This window comes from Prionailurus bengalensis, chromosome D3 (assembly GCF_016509475.1).
Source record: "Prionailurus bengalensis isolate Pbe53 chromosome D3, Fcat_Pben_1.1_paternal_pri, whole genome shotgun sequence".
In the NCBI taxonomy this organism is placed as follows: Eukaryota; Metazoa; Chordata; class Mammalia; order Carnivora; family Felidae; genus Prionailurus; species Prionailurus bengalensis.
The window spans coordinates 66,978,791-66,998,753 of NC_057356.1; the positions used below are offsets into that span (position 1 = coordinate 66,978,791).

Sequence of the window (19,963 nt, forward strand, 5' to 3'; positions counted from 1 at the left end):
AGCCACTGCCTGTCCAAGTTATATTCAAGTTATGGTGTTATGTTTTGCTGTATTCTTAATTTTGATAATCTACGGTCTATCGGTTTCTACTAACCACCTCATTATCTGATTATGCTCAAGTGTAAACGCATACTTGCTTTACGCCTATGAAATTTATAACCAATGAAAATTTTCTTTTCAAAAGTAAGCCCTATCAACACACAATGTAATGTTTGTTACAGTACTGTCATAAATTAACCAAACAAAAAATTAGATTTTTGCAAAAACTATAAGCGTAACTTCTGAGGCAAAGCAGTAAATCTGCAAAATCAAGACAAAATTGTGATTCAAAATCCAACGAATTTTTCATCCCAACTCAAATTATTGAGGAACAGACCACGTAAGTGTTAGGGTGTCCTTGGAACCACAGTAGAGGGGGCGGCCATCTTGCCAGCGCAACCCAATGAAAAGCCCCCAGTAGCGTGCCAGAACGAATTGGAGGTCAACCAATCACCGAGCGACAGCACGACCTGCCGCGAAAAAGGCCCACCCGGACCTAAACCCGGAACGCTGCGGCTTAAAAACCCCACCCCACCACACCTGGGTGCGACTTCCTTGACCTCTCTCTCTCTCTCTCTCTCTCTCTCTCTCTCTCTCTCTCTCTGCGTCACAGACCCTCGCCCGAGACCTTAGTTCCCAAATAAAGCCTTTGACTGCTAAAACTTTTTAGCCTCTGACTCCTATCTTTACCCTGCCTTACGCCTGACCCTAACAGTAAGAAAATAAGTCATTTTTAAATATTAAAGCTAAAATTCACATACATCTTATTTAGCACACTTCTCAAACAAGTGAAATCCCCAGCTGAGTATCCAATGAGGAAAAGACCTCTGAAAAGCAAGGAAAGGATCGGTCATAAATCTTAAAGGGCAAGATTCTCCCCATGCCACTCTGCTAACTTGGTCTTGGGTATAAGATGAAGTTTACAAGCAGTTCTTGCTTCACATCTCGCCATCTATTTATTAACAAAACCTAGCAGATACTTTTTTTTTTTAATTTTTTTTTCAACGTTTATTTATTTTTGGGACAGAGAGAGACAGAGCATGAACGGGGGAGGGGCAGAGAGAGGGAGACACAGAATCGGAAACGGGCTCCAGGCTCTGAGCCATCAGCCCAGAGCCTGACGCGGGGCTCGAACTCACGGACCGCGAGATCGTGACCTGGCTGAAGTCGGACGCTTAACCGACTGCGCCACCCAGGCGCCCCTAGCAGATACTTTTAATAACTGGCTGCCTCTTACATCCATCTACTAGTGATTCTCAGAATTTGGGAGGTTAAACCACACTCGGGTCAGATTTACTGGTACACAAGCGCCCCATCTAGTCAGAAAGAAGAGTAAGACCTGAGTTGACCCTCACAAATCGTCCCTAAGGATTATTTGCCCACCTCTCCTCAGTGCTACACACTCCACAGCTACCTGGGATTCCTTCTCAATCTGGTAAGTATGCAGGGCAATACCTACAGCTGATACTGATTCATGTAGGTCCTCAGTTCTGCACTTTTACGTCTCATGGATAGCCCAGTAGCAATTGTTTAAACTCTGGATGGCTTTTAAATAGTTGTCAAGAATGATACTTGTTAGTTTTCTAAAATGCAAACAAATTTAAATATGTCAAAGTACTCTGCATGTACAAGCTGTATCATAGTTCTCCTTCATATATCTCCGTATTTTATACTGTACAAATCAGAGAACATTGTAATCCTAGAAGCTGCAATCCTAGCAACCATTTTTTATACTCAACTAGCACTGTCCAATTGAAATAGGAACCACATATTTAATTCTAAATATTTAGCAGTTACAGTAAAAGTTAAAATTTTCATATGCTTTATTTAACCCAATTTATCAAAAATATTATTTCCCCATGTAATCAACTTTTGTGATTTAAAAGTAATCCATTTTTTTAAAAAAGTCTCAGATGCTTTTTAATACTAAGTCTTCAATATCCAGTATATTTTACACTTGGAGCATATCTCCATTTGGACTAACAACTTTCAAGTGCTTCAGAGCCTCAGCAGCCCACAGTTACCACACTGAACTACACAGCCTAAATCATTCTCTAACAGCAACATATACCATGGCCATTCCACTTCAACTCACTTCCATTTCCTCCATATGTTAAAATGAGGATTTTATCTAATCTTACCCCAATGCTATGGACAACAATGATGAAAAATAAGAACATTCTTGGCCTATGTCAAGTTACAGTTTACTCAAGGTTTCACGTATAAAAAGGACCAGGACGGCTTTGCCAAATGCCTTCCCAAGCAACAATGCAGTGCACCTTTCCCAAAGTCCCCAATCCTAATACTTCAGTTGAAGCTGGCTTATATTATTACAGTAGCATAAGCAACATTAAATCATGAGAACACTAACAAAGGCAGTCATACAGATATATCTGTGATACTTTCTAAAGAAATCTAACTCCGAATTCATTACTTTGCTTCTCTCCTTATTTTCGGATAGTCTTTAAGGAGACTTGTTTTTTTTTTTTTTTTTCTTCAACGTTTATTTATTTTGGGGACAGAGAGAGACAGAGCATGAACGGGGGAGGGGCAGAGAGAGAGGGAGACACAGAATCGGAAACAGGCTCCAGGCTCCGAGCCATCAGCCCAGAGCCTGACGCGGGGCTCGAACTCACGGACCGGACCGCGAGATCGTGACCTGGCTGAAGTCGGACGCTTAACCGACTGCGCCACCCAGGCGCCCCAAGGAGACTTGTTTTACAGAAATGACAAAAAAGAACACAAAGTCACCCTAAGCTGTGATCTCAAAACTGAATTTCTGGGAGGTCTCATATCATTTATTTTCCAATGGTAACTTTATCTGGCAAAGAATGCTAATGCAATTGGCTCTACTAACTATTGTAAATATATAAACAAAAAGGAAGAGATAAGAACGCAGCACATGAATGTGGAATCAGGAAATTCTGAAGCAAAAAAAAAAAAATCCCTTGGTTTGGGGAAGGGCAAAGGAAACCAGAAAAGGGCATTCTCTGTATTGCAAAATACTGCAAAGGTGAAGTACTGCTGAAAAAGGACGACTTTGAGCCAGTGGTGTCCTGTGGAAAACCTCACAACAGCAATTAGTAATTGCATGTAGGTCAAGTCCTGGCATCAAAACTCAGGATGCTGGAAAAGTCACTTCATCCCTCTGGTCATCTATTTCTATTCAAAAACAAACAACAGCAAAAACTCTCCTCTAGTTAGCATTTGCTATTAAGATACTTCTCTATGGAGCTAAGTCAAGTTCTATGGGTGTATTTTTCTTGACAAATCTTGCTGGATCCCATTTCTTCTTAAAGGGATTTTTTTTTTTTTTAACTCAGTCTTCAACCAAATTTCAGCTGTCACCAGGTAAGGTGGGCCTGCTACAAATCCTACCAAGAATGGATTTCAGCTGTTGTTCTACACCAACCTCTAATGTCTCTATCTTTAGTATAATTTTTAGTGTAATTTTTTTCAAATGGACTTTATCCAGTCCACCCTGCTGCCTCCCAAAGTCTGTCTCCTAAAACTTCAGTGACAATTCCTATATGCTCTACACAAAAGAATTTCAATAAATACTTGTTAACTGATTTTAAGGCAATTCTATGAACTAGAAATATGTTGGCATGACTAATTTTTAAGAACATACATAAACAATCTGGATTTCTAAAGAAAAGCTAATATAAATTAAAAACTGGAACTTTAAATCAACCTTATTTATCAAATTAAAGTAACAAAATTATTTTAAAAATTAAAGCTGGGACATATAATTGGAACATTAGTTATAGGAGTGAAGACAAGTTGAAAAGCGCTACATTTAGAAAACACCTCATTAAGGAAGTAAACATGATACTCACATGCAATACCCAATGAGTAGTAAGAAGATTTCTGAGACTGCTCTTCAACTTTATTTTTTTTAGGTTTATTTTTTTTGAGAGAGCAAGCAGGTCGGGGAGGGACAGAGAGAAAAGGGGGGAGAGGGAGGGAGGGAGGGAGAGAGAGAGAGAGAGAATGAATGAATGAATGAATGAATGAATGAATCCCAAGCAGGCTCCATACTCCCAGGGCAGAGATCAACACGAGGCTTGTACTTACAAACTGTGAGATCATGACCCGAGTTGAAATCAAGAGTCGGACACTCAACTGACTGAGCCACCCGGGTGCCCCTGCTCTTCAACTCTTAAACATAAGACAGAAACTGCAAGTAGTTCAGAATTGGGGAAGTTCTAATAGGTTGGAAGCCATGGTAAAGATCAACACAAACTTTGTAGATCCTCCATCTGCTAGGATGTATTATATACGGTAGGGAAAGGAGCTACAGTGGGAAGCTGATAAATCACATTATTAACACTGTCTATCCCAACAATATATTTTTTTAAATGTTTATTTATTTTTGAGAGAGAGAAAGAACATGAACGAGCAGAGGAGGGGCAGAGAGAGAGGAGGACAGAGTATCCAAAGCAGGCTCTGCACTGACCACAGAAAGTCCAATGTGGTGCTCGACTTCACAAACTGAAAGATCATGATCTGAGCCAAAGTCAGGCACTTAACCAACTGAGCCACCCAGGTGGCCCCCAACTACAATATTAAAATAGCTTACATCTTTTTTTATAAGTAGGAATGGATAAAGAAAAACTACCAGATGTATACCAATTCATCAAAGGAGTGGCCAAGCCATAAGAGAAGTTATGTGACAAATTAGAAAAATACTCTAATTCCTTCCATTTCAGAGGTCACAGGAGGCTTTAGTTCGTAGCACTGTATTCCTATGAATTCATGTTTTCCCTATAATTAAATCCCTTTTACCTGAGAGAACATATGTGGATCTCTTCCTTACAACACATTGATTAAATTAACTCTAGGCTGAAGGAATCAAAACTGAAAATCAACTATTAAAAGAAACAATAAAGGGGTGTCTGGGTGGCTCAGTCAGTTAAGTATCTGATTACTGATTTTGGCTCAGGTCATGATCTCAAGGTTTGTGAGTTCAAGCTCCAAGAATATAAAGCCTACTTGCGATACAACTCTCCCTCTCTCTCTGTCCCTCCCCGCTGTCTTTCCCTCTCTCAAAAATAAACTTTAAAAGCAAAAAACTTTTTAAAAATAAAAGAAATAAAGAGAATACTACACTTCAAAATTTATAAAGTAAGCCAAAGCTTGGGAGAACATCTCCCTAAATGCTTCTATTATCATACAATACAAAATTTAAAATTAGTAAGTGTTAGAAAAGCGAAACAGTAATGCACACCCTCAAAAGAGTAAAGAATTAAAAGATTAAAAAAGCATGAATTATATAGCAAACACAGAAAAGTCTCTAACATCAGGTCCAAAAAAGGGAAAGAAAACAGTCTTGAGAATGAGAAAAAGAACATTAAAGACCACAAACACCAAGCAAATTTCTTTAAACAAAGAAAACAGCACATGCAACTATATTCTAATAACTTAAAGTTACTTCCTACAAAAATATACGCACCTGATTTAGAGAAGAGATGTATTATCTTTGCCCCCACTACTTCCAAAAGCATCTACCTGGACCAAACAGCTTAATGAATAGTTTCTACCAAGCCTTCAAGGAAAAGATGGAATTCTGTTTCTTAAAAGCTATTCAAAACAATAAGTCAAAAAGTTAAATACAGGGGCACCTGGGTGGCTTAATCGTTGGGCCTCCGGCTTCGGCTCCGGCTCAGGTCATGATTTCATGGTTTATGGGTTTGAGTCCCGCGTCAGACTCTGTGCTGACAGCTCAGAGCCTAGAGCCTGGAGCCTGCTTAGGATTCTGTTTCCCTAGCTCTTCGCCCCTCCCCCACTGGTATGTGCGCGCGTCTGCGCGCGCGCGCGCTCTCTCTCTCTCTCTCTCTCTCTCTCTCTCTCAAAAGTAAATAAACATTAAAAATTTTTGGGGGGGCACCTGGGTGGCTCAGTCGGTTAACAGTCCAACTTTGGCTCAGGTCATGATCTCACGGTCCATGAGTTCGAGCCCCACGGCAGACTCTGTGCTGACAGCTCAGAGCCTGGAGCCTGCTTCAGATTCTCCGTCTGTCTGCCCCTCTCCTGCTCGTGCTTTCTCTCTCTCTCTCTCTCTCTCTCTCTCTCTCTCTCTCAAAAATAAATAAAGATTAAAAAAAATTTTTTTAAGTTAAATACATGTTAGAAGGCAAACAAAAAAATCTGTTGAAGACAAAATTTTTTAAATATGCAGTTTTTTGTTTTCTAAACATCAGGGAGTCAGACTCATCCAACCAAATTTTAAGCAAAAGCCTGATGAAAAAGGGAGCCTAGAATACCACCTATTTCTTCTCATTTCCCAATGTGGACCGGCGAAGTCTTTCATCAATATTACCATTGAGTATAGACACAAAAGCCCTCAAAGTACCCAAATATAGTCTAATCCAGGAAAATAAAAATGGCTTAACATAAACCTTGTACGTTATTTAGTTTAGAGGATTTCTATCCTTATAGTAGCATATTAAAATATTTATGGATAAGATTATACATGAGATTTCCTTTAAAATCATTTGGGGAAGACTGCAAATAGTCAAAGCAATCTTGAGAAAATAGAATAAAGCTGAAGGCATCAGGCTCCCTGTTTTCAAACTATGCTACAAAGCTAAAATAATCAAAACAGTAAGGTACTGGCATGAAAAAACATATACATCAATGGAACAGAATAGAGAGCCCAGAAATAAACCCACTCGTATACACTCAATTAATTCGTAACAAAGGAGCCAAGATTATACAATGGAGAAAGGACAGCCTTTTCAATATGGGAAAACTGAACAGCCACATGCTAAAGAACGAACTGGACCAACATCTTACACTATACACAAAAATGAACTCAAAATGGGCTGAAGACTTGAACACAAGACCTGAATCCATAAAAATCCTAGAAGAAAACATGGCTGGCAAGCTCCTTGACACAGGCCTTGGCAATGTTATTTTAAATCTGACACCACCAGCAAAAGCAACAACAACAAAAACACTAAGTGCAACTACATCAAACTAAAAAGCTTCCACAAAGCAAAGGAAACCATCGACAAAATGAAAAGGCAACCTATGTTAATGGAAGAAAATATTTGCGAATCATGTATCCAATAAGGGGTTAATATCCAAAATACATAAAGAACTCATAAAAAGAACCCAAAAAATCCAATTAAAAATTGAGCAAATTTGCATGGACATAGATGGAGCTAAAGAGTGTTCTGCTAAGTGAAAGAAGTCAGCCAGAGAAAGACAAATACCGTATGATTTCAGTCACATGTGGAATTTAAGAAGCAAAGCATGAGCAAAGGGAAAAATAGAGCTGCAAACCAAGACTCTTAACTACAGGGAATTGATAGTCGCCAGAAAGGAAGGGGGGGGGGGATGGGTAAAATAAGTGGTGGGGATTAAGGAGTGCACTTGCGATGAGCACCAGTCGTATGGAAGTGGTGAATCCCTATACATTCACCTGAAATTAATATTACACTGTATGCTAAGTGGAATTTAAATACTTTTTAAAAATTGGCCAGAAAATCTGAATAGACACTTTTCAAATAGACATTTAAAAAAATGGTCAACAAGGACATGAAACGATGTTCAACATCACTCATCATCAGGGAAATGCAAATCAAAACCGCAATGAGATATCCCCCACACCTGTCAGAATGGCTACTATCAAAAAAGACAAGAAATAACAAACGTTGGTGACGATGTGGAGAAGAGGGAACCGCTGTGCACTGCTGGCCGCAGTGTAAATTGGTGCAGCCACTATGGAAAACAGCATGGAGGGTCCTCAAAAAATTAAAAATAAAACTGTAAAAAGATCCAGCGATTCCACTGAATTCCATTCAGGTATTTACCTGAAGAAAATGAAAACACTAACTTGAAAAGATATATGCACCCCTGCCAAGTTTGCTGCAGCATTATTTACCTACAATAGCCAAGATATGGAAACAACCTAAGTGTCCAAAAACGGAATGAATAAAGAAGCTGTACATATACACATACACCTCACAGCTTTATATATATAGCAGCTTACGCACACACAATGGAATATTACTCAGTCATATAAAAGAATGAAATCTTGCCATTTGTGAAAACATGGACAGACCCTGAGGGCATTATGCTAAGTGAAATAAGTCATATAGAGAAAGGCAAATAACATATGGTCTCAAATGTGGAACCTAAAAACAAAACAAAAACAAGAAAACCAAGCTCACAGAACAGTTTGGTGGTTTTGGTTGGGGTGGGGGGAGGGAGGAAATGGGTGAAAGGGATCAAAAGGTACAAACTTTCAGTTATAAATTAAATGTTATGAGGATGTCATGTTCAGCACGATGAGTATAGTTAGTAATAGCATATTGTATATCTGAAAGTTGCTAAGAGAGATCTTAAAAGTTCTCCTAAGAAAAAATTTTTAGTTGGGTGCCTGGGTGGCTCAATCAGTTAAGTGTCTGACTTCGGCTCAGGTCATGATCTCATGGTTCGTGGGTTTGAGCTCTGCATCAGGCTCTCGGCTGACAGCATGGAGCCTGCTTCGGATCCTCTGTCCCCTGCTATCTCTGCCCCTCCCCCGCTTGCACACTCTGACTCTCTCAAAATAAACAAACTTAAAAAAAAAGACTTAAGAAAAAAATGTTAGTAACTGTAAGATGATGTATATTTGCTAGATTTATTGTGGTAATCATTTGCAATACATACAAATAGTGAATCATGCTGTACACCTGAAACTAATATAACGTTATATGTCAATTATACCTCAATTAAGAAAGTAATAAAAAATATCTGAAACTTGAAAAAAAATCACTGGGGGGAGTGGATACATGAAAAAAGATGAGTTGATAATTGCTGAAGCTGAGTACTGGGTACAGGGGGAATTCTCAACCTTGTAAATATAAGAATCTTTCTATAGTAAAGTTTGCTTGAATGGAGGAAACTAGTATATAGCAACTCTCTGCACAATCTTCCTAATTTTTCCATAAATCTAAAAGTATTACAAATTTAATTAAGTAAACATTGTTTGTTTGAAGGTAGGGAAAAACAGACTGTGACCTAAATACCATTTCCCACAAAAGGAAACCAGGCTCCTTAAAGAAATGGCTAACTCCAAGCCAGGGGTAGAAAATGCACAAGATGAGCCTAGAAGATTTTATCATACCAGAAAGCAAAGAAGTTATTAGACACTACTGGAATCTTGTCAGAAGGACACAGAAAACAATCCAATAGCCCCAAGACGACAACTGGACCATCGAAGACAACAAAAACCGCATCAATTCAAACATATCAAATACATTAAAAATCATTCGTTCACAACAATACATAAAACACATATACACAACTGGGGCACCTGGGGATTCAATCTGTTCAGCATCCAATTCTTGATCTCAGCTCAGATCTTGATCTCAGAGTCATGAGTTCAAGCCCCACACTGGGCTCCACACTGGGCTCCACACTGGGCATGAAGCCTACTTAAAAAAAAAAAAAAAAACCAACCAACCCAGGGGCACGTGGGTGGCTCAATCTGACTTGGCTCAGGTCACGATCTCACAGTTCCTGGGTTCCAGCCCTGAACTGGGCTCCATGCTCACAGCTCGGAGCCTGGAACCTGCTTCAGATTCTGTGTCTCCCTCTTTGCTCCCCACTTACTCATGCTCTGTCTCTCAAAAAATAAATATTAAAACAAAATTTTTTTAACGAGAAAACCAAAAACCAAAAAATACAGCTCACTGATCTCTGTTACAGGATGTTGAGAAACTCATTATTCTGAAAATTGATAAAGGAAGTAAAACAATACAAAAAGATTTGTCAGTTAAAAAAAAAAAAAAAGCCATATGATTAATCTGCATTAATGCCAGAAAGGCGTTTGAAGAAGTCCTATCTATCCATTATTGATAAAACTTCTCAACAGAATGAAACTCTGTTAACATGATAAAGGGTAGCTATCAGAAATCAGTAGCAAATATCACCTTTAAAGATGAAACACTATATCATAAACACCTACAAAAGATAAGTTTTCTCATTGAAAGTTATTCTGAGGTATCTAGACAATACAAATTGTCTACTACAAAAGTAGTAACATTTAGAGGTGCATGGGTGGCTCAGTTGGTTAAATGTCTGATTCTTGATTTTGGCTAAGGTCATAACCTCACGGTTTGTAAGATCAAGCCCCACACTGGGCTCTGCACTGAAAGCATGGAACCCGCTTGGGATGCTCTCTCTCTCTCCTTCTCTGCCCCTTCCCCACCTGCACATAGTCTCTCACTCGCTCATCCTCTCTGTCTCTCTAAATAAACATTTAAAAAAATAAAAGAAGTAACATATATCATTTGCAAATGACAGAACTTTCTACACTGTAAATGTAAAGAAGGGGCGCCTGCGTGGTTCAGTTGGTTAAGCATCCGACTTTGGCTCAGGTCATGATCTTGCAATTCATGGATTTGAGTCCTGCGTCAGGCTCTGTGCTGACAGCTCAGAGCCTGGAGCCTGCTTCAGATTCTGTGTCTCCCTCTCTCCCTGCCCCTCCCCTGTTCATACTATGTGTGTGTGTGTGTGTGTGTGTGTGTATGTCTCTCTCTCTCTCTCTCTCTCTCTCTCTCAAAAATAAACATTAAAAGAATTTTTTAAAAAAAGGAAAAATAAAGAAATCCACTGAAAAATAAGACCTAATAATACTAAGTTAAGAAAATTTGTAGTTTTCTCTACATCAAATAGATTTTTAAGTGACTGATAAGGAAAACCAGTATTTTAAAAAGTCTAAATAACATAAAAATATAAAATGCAAAGATAAGTCTAAGTAACAAAAATATAAAATGCAAAGGAATAAATTTAAAAATTTTGCAAGAGCTGCATAAAAGCAACAAGACATAAATGAACCCTTGAATAAATTAAGGAATATATCATGTTACAAAATAAAAATAGTAAACACTGAAAATATGTCAATAATCCTCAACTTTATTTTACAAATATAATAAAATTCCAATGAATAATGAGTTGAAGGGTTTCACAGATTAAAACTTATCATAAAAAACAAAATATATAATATGGCAGGTGGTGATGAATACAAAGAACAAAAATAATGGAAAAAAGGAAACATAATGAAAAGGTAAAGGATGTGCAATTTTAAAGAGGGAAGGTCTCATTCAGAAGGTAATTGAATAAGTAACTGAAGGAGTAACAAGGCACCCAATGGGTATATAAGGAAAAGCATTCCAAAGCATAGGCCACAACAGGTGCAAAAGCCTTTGAGGAAGAAAGCATGTCTAACACAGGGAAGGGAAAGTAAAAAGCTCATCACTGCTGAACCAGAGGAATCTAAGGTAGCAGAATGATAAGCAAAGAAAATGACAAACCCAGGAACGAGGCGATTAGCTTAAACATATATTTACTATATAAAATTACAGTATCAAATTTGTGAGGTTAAGAAATGACAGAACAAAACTGCCAGGCAACAATGGCATGTGTGTAGGTTGGTAGAGTGGAGAGCAGGTTGAAGTATTCTGTAGATTAAAATAGGATAGTTTTAGACTTACACGTATTAAAATTTCAAAAGAAAATTAAGAAAACTCTAAGAGTACGTGAGAAAGCAAATGGCAGGAAACATGAGAAAGAGGGCAGGAAAATATCAGCCCAAAAGGTGGCAAGAAAACAGATGGGGAGACAAAACACACAAAAAATGGATAGCACAGAATAAAGGAGTAAATACAAATACAATATAAATACATCAATAATCCCAACAAATAAAAATGAAATAAACTTTCCAATTAAAACAGCAAGATTAGGAGATACCACTACAGAAACCACAGGCATCAAAAAGATAGTACAAGAATACTAAGAACAACTCTATACACAGGAATTTGGCAATTTATATGAAAAGGACTTGGGGCGCCTTGGTGGCTCAGTAGGTTGAGCATCCAACTTCTGCTCAGGTCATAATCTCACCCTGTGCCAGGCTCCCATGTCAGGCTCGGTGCTGACAGCTCAGAGCCTGGAGCCTGCTTCGGATTCTGTGTCTCAATCTCTCTCTGCCCCTCCCTCACTTGCACTCTCTTTCTCAAAAATAAATAAACTTTTAAAAATATTAAAAAAAAAAAAAAAAAAAAAAGGACTGGGGCGCCTGGGTGGCGCAGTCGGTTAAGCATCCGACTTCAGCCAGGTCACGATCTCGTGGTCCGTGAGTTCGAGCCCTGCGTCAGGCTCTGGGCTGATGGCTCGGAGCCTGGAGCCTGTTTCCGATGCTGTGTCTCCCTCTCTCTCTGCCCCTCCCCCATTCATGCTCTGTTTCTCTCTGTCCCAAAAATAAATAAAAAACATTGAAAAAAAAATTTAAAAAAAAAAAAAAAAAAGGACTAATCCCTTGAAAAATACAAACTACCCAACTCACCCAAAATGAAATAGATAATTTTAATACCCCACCAACTACTCAGGAAATTTAATTCATAATTTTAAAACTTCCAAAAAAGAAATGATCAGGACTAAATGGTTTTACTGGAGAATTCTACCCAACATTTAAAGGAGAACTAATATTGGGGTGTCTGAGTGGCTCAGTAGGTTAAGTGTCCGACTCTTGGTTTCAGCTCAGGTCTTGATCTCAGTTTGTGAGTTCAAGCTCTGCATCAGGCTCTGTGCTGACAGCATGGAGCCTGCTTGGGAGTCTGTCTGTCTCCCTTTGCTCTTGCCCTGCCCATGCATGTGCTCTCTCTCTGTTTCTCTCTCAAAATAATAAACTTAAAAAAAAAAGAATTAACACTAATTTGTCATAATTTCTTCCAGAAAACAGAAGATGAGAGAATACTTCTAAATTCATTTTATAAATCTAATATTACCCTGATGGCAAAACCAGACAAAAGTAGTATAAAAATAAAACTACAAACCAATATCCATCACAACTATGGATGTTAAAATATTTAACAAAATGTTACCAAACAGAATTTTGTAATATACAAAAAAATTATATACCACGACCAAGTGAAGTTTATTCCAGGGATACAAGGCTAGTTCAATGTTTGAAATCAATGCAGTATACCTTATTAATAGCTAAAAGAAGAAAACCCTATGATCAAAACAGTCAATGCAGAAAATGAATTTAATAAATTCAACACCCCCCACTCACAACAAAAATTCTCAGAAAAACAGGAATATAGAACGTCCTCAACTTGATAGAAATTACCTACAACATATCTAGAGCTAACATTACGCTTTACGGGAAAAGACTGAACACATCACCCCAAAATTGGAAATTAAGCAAGAATACCGATTCTCGCTCTGTTAATCAACATAGTACTGTAAGTTCTGGATAAGGGAAAAGACAAGAAGAGGAAATAAATGGCATATAGTTTGGAAAGAAAAAAAAATTTTAATTGCCTGTATTTGCAAATCCCTTAAGACTCTATAAAACAACTCTTAAAACCAATAACTGACTTCAACAAGGTCACAGGAGACAAGACCAACACACAAATAACCAATCACATCTCTATATACTAACAAAGAACAGGTAAAAACACAAGTTAAAAACATGATACTATTCATAATCACTCCCCAAAAAATGAAAATGCATGTTTAAAAGTAAAACATACACAGGAATTATATACTGAAAACTACAAAATGCTAATGAAAGAGGTCCAAGAAAATCTAAATGAATGGATTCTCCATGGCTTTTAAGATTCAACAAAGGAACTACATCAATTTTCCCTAAACTGACACAGATTTAACAGTTTCTGCCCAAAGCCCACCAAGACTTCTTTATATAGATAAGATTATTCTAAAATTTTTCTGGAAAGACAAAGAAACTAGAAGAACTTAAACAATTTTAAAAAAATAGAAATCAGTCTATTTCATTTCACAACGTAGCTCGTAATCAAGACTATGTGTTATTAGCAGAAGTAACACATAGGTCTATTGAACAGAACAGAGAACCCAGAAACAGACCTACACAAACATGCCCAAAGAGGTTTTGACAAAGATGCAAAAGTAACTCAGTGGAGGAAAGACTGCCTTTCAACGAATGGTGCTGAAGCAAATTATGCATCCCACTATGTCTTACATTTCATACAAAAATTAACTCCAAATGAATCATGGACTTAAATGTTAGAATAAAGCTATACAGAAGAAAATCTTCAAGAGCTAGGGCTAGGCAAAGAGTTCTTAGACTTGACATTCAAAGCAAAATCCACAAAAGAAAAAATGATACATTGGACTTCATCAAAATTAAAAACCTGTGCTCTGCAAGACCCTGTTAAAAAGATGAAAAGACAGTCAACAGGCTTGGCAACAGTATTTGCAAACCACATTATCTAACAAAGGACTGGTATCTAGAATATATCTAGAACTGTCAAAACTCAACAGAAAAAAAATCCAATTTAAAAAGAGCAAAGGGCATGAAGAGACATTTCATCAATAAGGATATACAGATAAAAAATAAGCACATGAAAATATGTTCAGTATCATTATAGCCACCAGGGGAATGCAAATTAAAACCTCACGGAAGGATCACTAGATACATACCAGAATGACTAAAATGAAAAACAGTGATAACACCAAATGCTGGCGAGGATGCTGAGAAACTGGATCACTCCATACATTGCTGGTAGGGATGTAAAATGGTACAGCCACTCTGGAAAACAGTTTGGCAAGTTCTTAAAAAACTATATATACAATAACCATACAACCCAGGAACTGCACTCCTGGATATTTATCCCAGAGAAATGAAAACTTATGTTTACAAAAAAACTTTTGCAAAATCTTAAGGCACTTTTATTTGTAACAGCCCAAAACTCTAAACACGGAGGTCTTTCAACAGGTAAATGGTTAAACAAATCCAAACCTATTAATACATATAACAACACGCATGAATCTCCAGAGAATGATGCTGAATGAAAACAAAAACAAAGCAACAAAAAACAAACCCAAAGGTGACATACTGTATGATTCCATGTATATAACATTCTTAGAAAAGATAAAACCATAGAAATGAAGAACAGATGAGTGGGTCCGAGATATTAAGGGAATGGGAAGAAAGTGGGTGTGGTGATAAAAATGACAATACTGAGGAATCCTTATAGTGATGGAAATGGTCCATATCTTGATTGTGTCAATGTCAATATCCTTGTGATATTGATATGGTTTTGCAAGATGTTACCACTATGGGAAACTAGGTATAGACTACATGAAATGTCTCTGTACTATTTCTTAACTGTGAGCAAACTATTATCTTCATAAAAAGTTGGGGCGCCTGGGTGGCGCAGTCGGTTAAGCGTCCCACTTCAGCCAGGTCACGATCTCGCACTCTGTGAGTTCGAGCCCCGCGTCAGGCTCTGGGCTGATGGCTCGGAGCCTGGAGCCTGTTTCCGATTCTGTGTCTCCCTCTCTCTCTGCCCCTCCCCCGTTCATGCTCTGTCTCTCTCTGTCCCAAAAATAAATAAACGTTAAAAAAAAAAAAAAGTTTAATTAAAAATTACAAAGACCAAGACTACCAGAGCAGATTAATTTTTTTTAATTCAATAGCATGATATTCACAAGAGAGAAAACTAAAACAAAAGAACACAAAAATATAGGAAGGAGAATTTTAAAAATCAGAAAACGTGAGCTGACCAGAAGAAAATAGTATAATACAAAACAGTAGTATGTCATATAAAAAGCATTCATAGACATAGTCACCACATAGAATAAATATTCCAACTCAACAGGAAAATACACGCTTAAACTTCCATGTACTAGTAACAAATATATTTTAAAAACTGGTAGAACTACAAGAAAAAAACTGGGGGAAAAAAACATTCTGCTAAAAGATTAACATACTTCGGCTCTCTAAAAACATACAGAAGATTTGAACAGAATTAACAAGCCTGACTACCAGACATGTATAAAACTGTGCTTACTACTGCAAAATACAAATTCTCTTCCATGTACAAACAAAAATAAAAACTGACCACAGTCTTATGAGATTTCAAAGGATTAGTAGCATATAGATCATGCTTCCTAACCCAACACAATTACAAATCAACAACTAAAGAAACTCCCATGTGTTTAGAAATAAAATCTTTAAATAACTCATAAACTAAAGAATTCAAAGTGGAAAACTGTAAAGTACAAGTGAAAAATAATGAAATTATTGCGCATCAAAACTTGTGTGATGCAGGCAAAGCAATAAAGACCTATGTTAAAAGCCTGAAAATTAAAAAGGCGTACAACTTAAGAAATTAGAGAAAGAAAAGAAATAAACCCAAAAGACGTTTAAGGAAACAAAGAGCAGAAATTAACGAATGGCGGGAAGGAAACAATGAAGAGCATTAAAAAACAGGAACAAAAACAAAAAAATAGGGATTTGATTCTTTTTTAAGAAGTTTTTTTTTTAAAGGCATTAAAAGAAAAAAGATAAAAGGGACATTAACTACAGACTCTACAAAATTAGAGATTAACAACTTAATACCATAAATTCAAGAATGTGAATAAAATGGACAACTTCCTATAAAAGTATAACCTACCAAAACTGCCTTGAGAACTGAAAATATGAACAATCCTATAACCAAAGCAACTGAATCAGTGGTTAAGAAGTGTCCCACAAAGAAAACACCAGTAACAATTTTACCAGGGAGTCTACCAAACACTTAAACAGATCACTCTAATCTTAAATAAATTCTTCCACAAGAAGAAAAATGTATTTTTTTAATTATAAGTCAATATTACTAATTATCAGAAAAAACTTAAATTCACTATCTTCAATTTGAGTCCAATAATGAAAAAGGAAACAAATCAAGGTTGACTTTATACTTGAAATTATACATATTTCACCATGTTAACAGGTTATAAAAGAAAAACATCTCAAAAAATGCAGAGAAGGCTTTTGATAAAATTCAACATCCATTCAAGACTTTTTTTTTTCCTTTAGCAAGCTAGTAATAGAAAGGAACATCCTTAACCTGAAAAGATTATCTACAATAAACCTACAGCAAGCATCATACTTAACTGTGAAACTTTGAAAGCATTCCCTTTAAAATCAGGAACAAGATCAGGATGCCCCCATCACCGCTTCTATTCAACATTGTACTGGAGATCCTAGCCAGCACATTAAGACAAGAAAAAGAAAGAAAGAAAAAAAAAAAAGCATAAGAATTGGAAAGGAGGAAACAAAGACGTGATTATTCACAGATAGGTCTGTCTACACAGAAAATCCAAAAGAATTCTACAGATAATTTATCACATTTAGGAGTATAGCAAGGTTGTTACACAAAGTCAAATTGTGCTTCTACATACCAGCAAGGTAGAAAATTATGAAGACATAATTTATGATTTGATACAAAAAAATAAAGCACCTAAAAATAAATCTAACAAAATATTTGCAATAGCTTAATGGAAGAAAATTACAAAACTTTATGAAAGATATTGTAAAAGACCTAAATAAATGAAGATCACAATGTTCATGGTCAAGAAAATTTCATTCTCTCCAAACTGGCTTACAGATTCAGTGCATTTCTCATCAAAATCCCAACAGATTGTGCATGTTTGTATGCGTCTACATAACTTAAAAAAAATGATTTTAAAATTATACAGAGGATCAAACAGCCAAGAAGTTCCCTCAAGAACTACAAGGGAGGAGGAACTGACCTACTTCTTATCCCTCAGTGATGGGTAAACAGTTTGAGACCAACCCTCTCTGTGAAAATTTATAAACGGAATATAGTATGAAAAACATCCATCTGAAGGCATGAAGCACTATCAAGTCAGCAAGGACGTGAGAGGCCAACACTGTGGAAAGAAGGGAAGTCTAGAAAATAGAGTCCAACATTTGATGCCTCTTTTCGCCTAGAAATATTTGCCAATGGGGAAAGGGCAATGGATAGGTTGAGAAGTCAAGATCTTTGAATAGACTTATAGGGCTGGGGAATCGAGAAGATTACTAACAAAATATAAACCTGCAAAAGCTGATATCTGGGATATATGATGAACTCCTACAAATCAGTATGAAAAAGATAGATGGCCCAAAAATGGGCAAAAAATCTGGCAGGTCATGTTAATAAAGACTGCCAAATGGGCAATAAATATATTAAAAAGGGCTTAAAATCATTACTCATTAGGAGAATGCAAATTAAAATCACCAAGCATTCACCAAAATGTCTAAAACTAAAAGAGTAGACAAGAAAGAACATGGAACAACTGGAACCCTTATTTTGCTAGTGGAAAGGAATGAACAAACTACAACTACCTACAAATGAGTCTTGTAAACAAAATTGAGAAAAAAGTCAGACGCAAACAATATATACATCATACAATTCCATTTATATAACGCTCAAAAAATAGACAAAACTAATCTAAGACTAACATCAAGCCAGTAGTATCTTTCAGGAGCCAGAGGTTAGTCATTGGGAGGGAACTCAAGAGGAGTCTCTAGGGTACTGGTAATGTTCAATTTCTTCATCTACAGATGGTTATATTGAAAAAAAATCATTCAGCTGTACTCTCACGATCTATGTATTTTCTATATGAACGCCCTAGAGCAACAGAAGTTTTTGTGGAAGTTGTTACAGAGTTAAGAGACACTAAGACAATTTGATGGTGCTGTTAGCACAGACTAAGAGATCAGAATCCAGAAAGCAGACAGATCCGATTGTAGAACTATTACAAATTAGTTAAAAAAAAAAAAAAAATGTATGCTAGTACAAACACAGGCAAAAGACACAGAATAGGCAATTAGAATCTCCGAAGAGTTAAGAAAATGGTAATAAGCATAATAAAAGATGCTCACCTTCTTACCAAAGGAAAACATTAAAATCCAACAAGTGAAATTTTATACTCATTGGCAAAAACTTTCAATTTGATAAAAGTTAAGTGTTAGCAAGAAAGCTAAGCAATGAAAACTTCTGCATTGATGGAGAGAGCAAATATTGACACAATCTTTAGAAAACAATCTAGCATCATCCAGTATTTGAAGATACACACACCCTTAAATCCCAGCAATTCTACTCCTAGAATTTGTATGGTGAAATATACAAATATTTATACTAAATGAGATCACTAAATTCCCAGACAGTGTCACATCAGTGCAGGGTAAGTTTATAGAATTTTTCTTTTTTGCATTTTCAAAACTTTTTGGATTTCCAAAGTGTAGATAAGGAACGTGAGAGACTGTAATAGAAAAAAAATGGAAACTACACAAACTTCCAACAAGAGAATGGATAAAATGGTATTCATACAGTGGAAAATTAAAAACAATGATAAATAAAAAACCCCAAATACAGTATTATTCCATTTGTATAAAATGTTTAAGCACATAAAAACTTACATAGATATAACATGATTTTATATACCTATAAAATAACATGATATCATGTTATCATGGATTAAACCAGGAAAGGGCACCCTGCTGACCTAATGAACTATTTTCTTAACTTACATGATGGCTATATTCATGTTTATTTACCTGTACCTTTACCTGTTATAAATAATCTTTTGTATTTATGAAATAACTTAAACATTTAAGAAATAAAAAAGGGTAGCATGGTGTACCCAAATACACAAACCACAATTACAATAAGAGAATTGTCTCAAGAGACCTTTTTAAAGCAACTAGCATCCTCAGTTCAAGGCATTTTTCCCCATAAAAAGAAGACAAGTTGCCACTGAAAGAAAGAAAGAAAGAAAGAAAGAAAGAAAGAAAGAAAGAAAGAAAGAAAAAAAAAATAAAAGATTCTATAAACTAAAAATACGATCACTGAAATAAATTCTATAGAAGAGTTCAAAAACAAAACCAAGGAAACCTTCAGATAAACAAATAAACATCAATCTAGAAGTCCAACATTCACCCCTCAAGAGTCTCACAGAAAACAGAAAAGGAGGGAAAGAAATTATCAAAGAAATAGAAGACAGTCCCCAGACCTGGTGAGTCTTAGAACTGAAAAGTGACTCCCCCAAGAATGAAAAAAGGCTTACAACCAGACATATTTCACAAAATACGAAAGATAAAAAGATCACC

The 19,963-nt window shown here is 36.5% G+C and overlaps 1 protein-coding gene across 13 annotated transcripts in view; it reads right to left on the reverse strand.

The window, feature by feature from the left end:
- Positions 1-19,963, reverse strand: part of PIAS2 (protein inhibitor of activated STAT 2) — a 101,733-nt gene that overhangs the window by 68,259 nt on the left and 13,511 nt on the right. For 5 of the 13 annotated variants that reach the window (XM_043558746.1, XM_043558740.1, XM_043558736.1 and 2 more), the window contains exon 1: positions 14,500-14,603. The exons of 6 other annotated variants lie outside the window; for them this stretch is intronic. The gene's annotated coding sequence lies outside the window, so the exon portion shown is untranslated. Of the gene's footprint in view, positions 1-376; positions 579-3,878; positions 3,927-14,499; positions 14,604-19,963 lie in introns of those variants that run through there. 2 more of the 13 variants (XM_043558737.1, XM_043558738.1) reach the window with 2 other exon arrangements.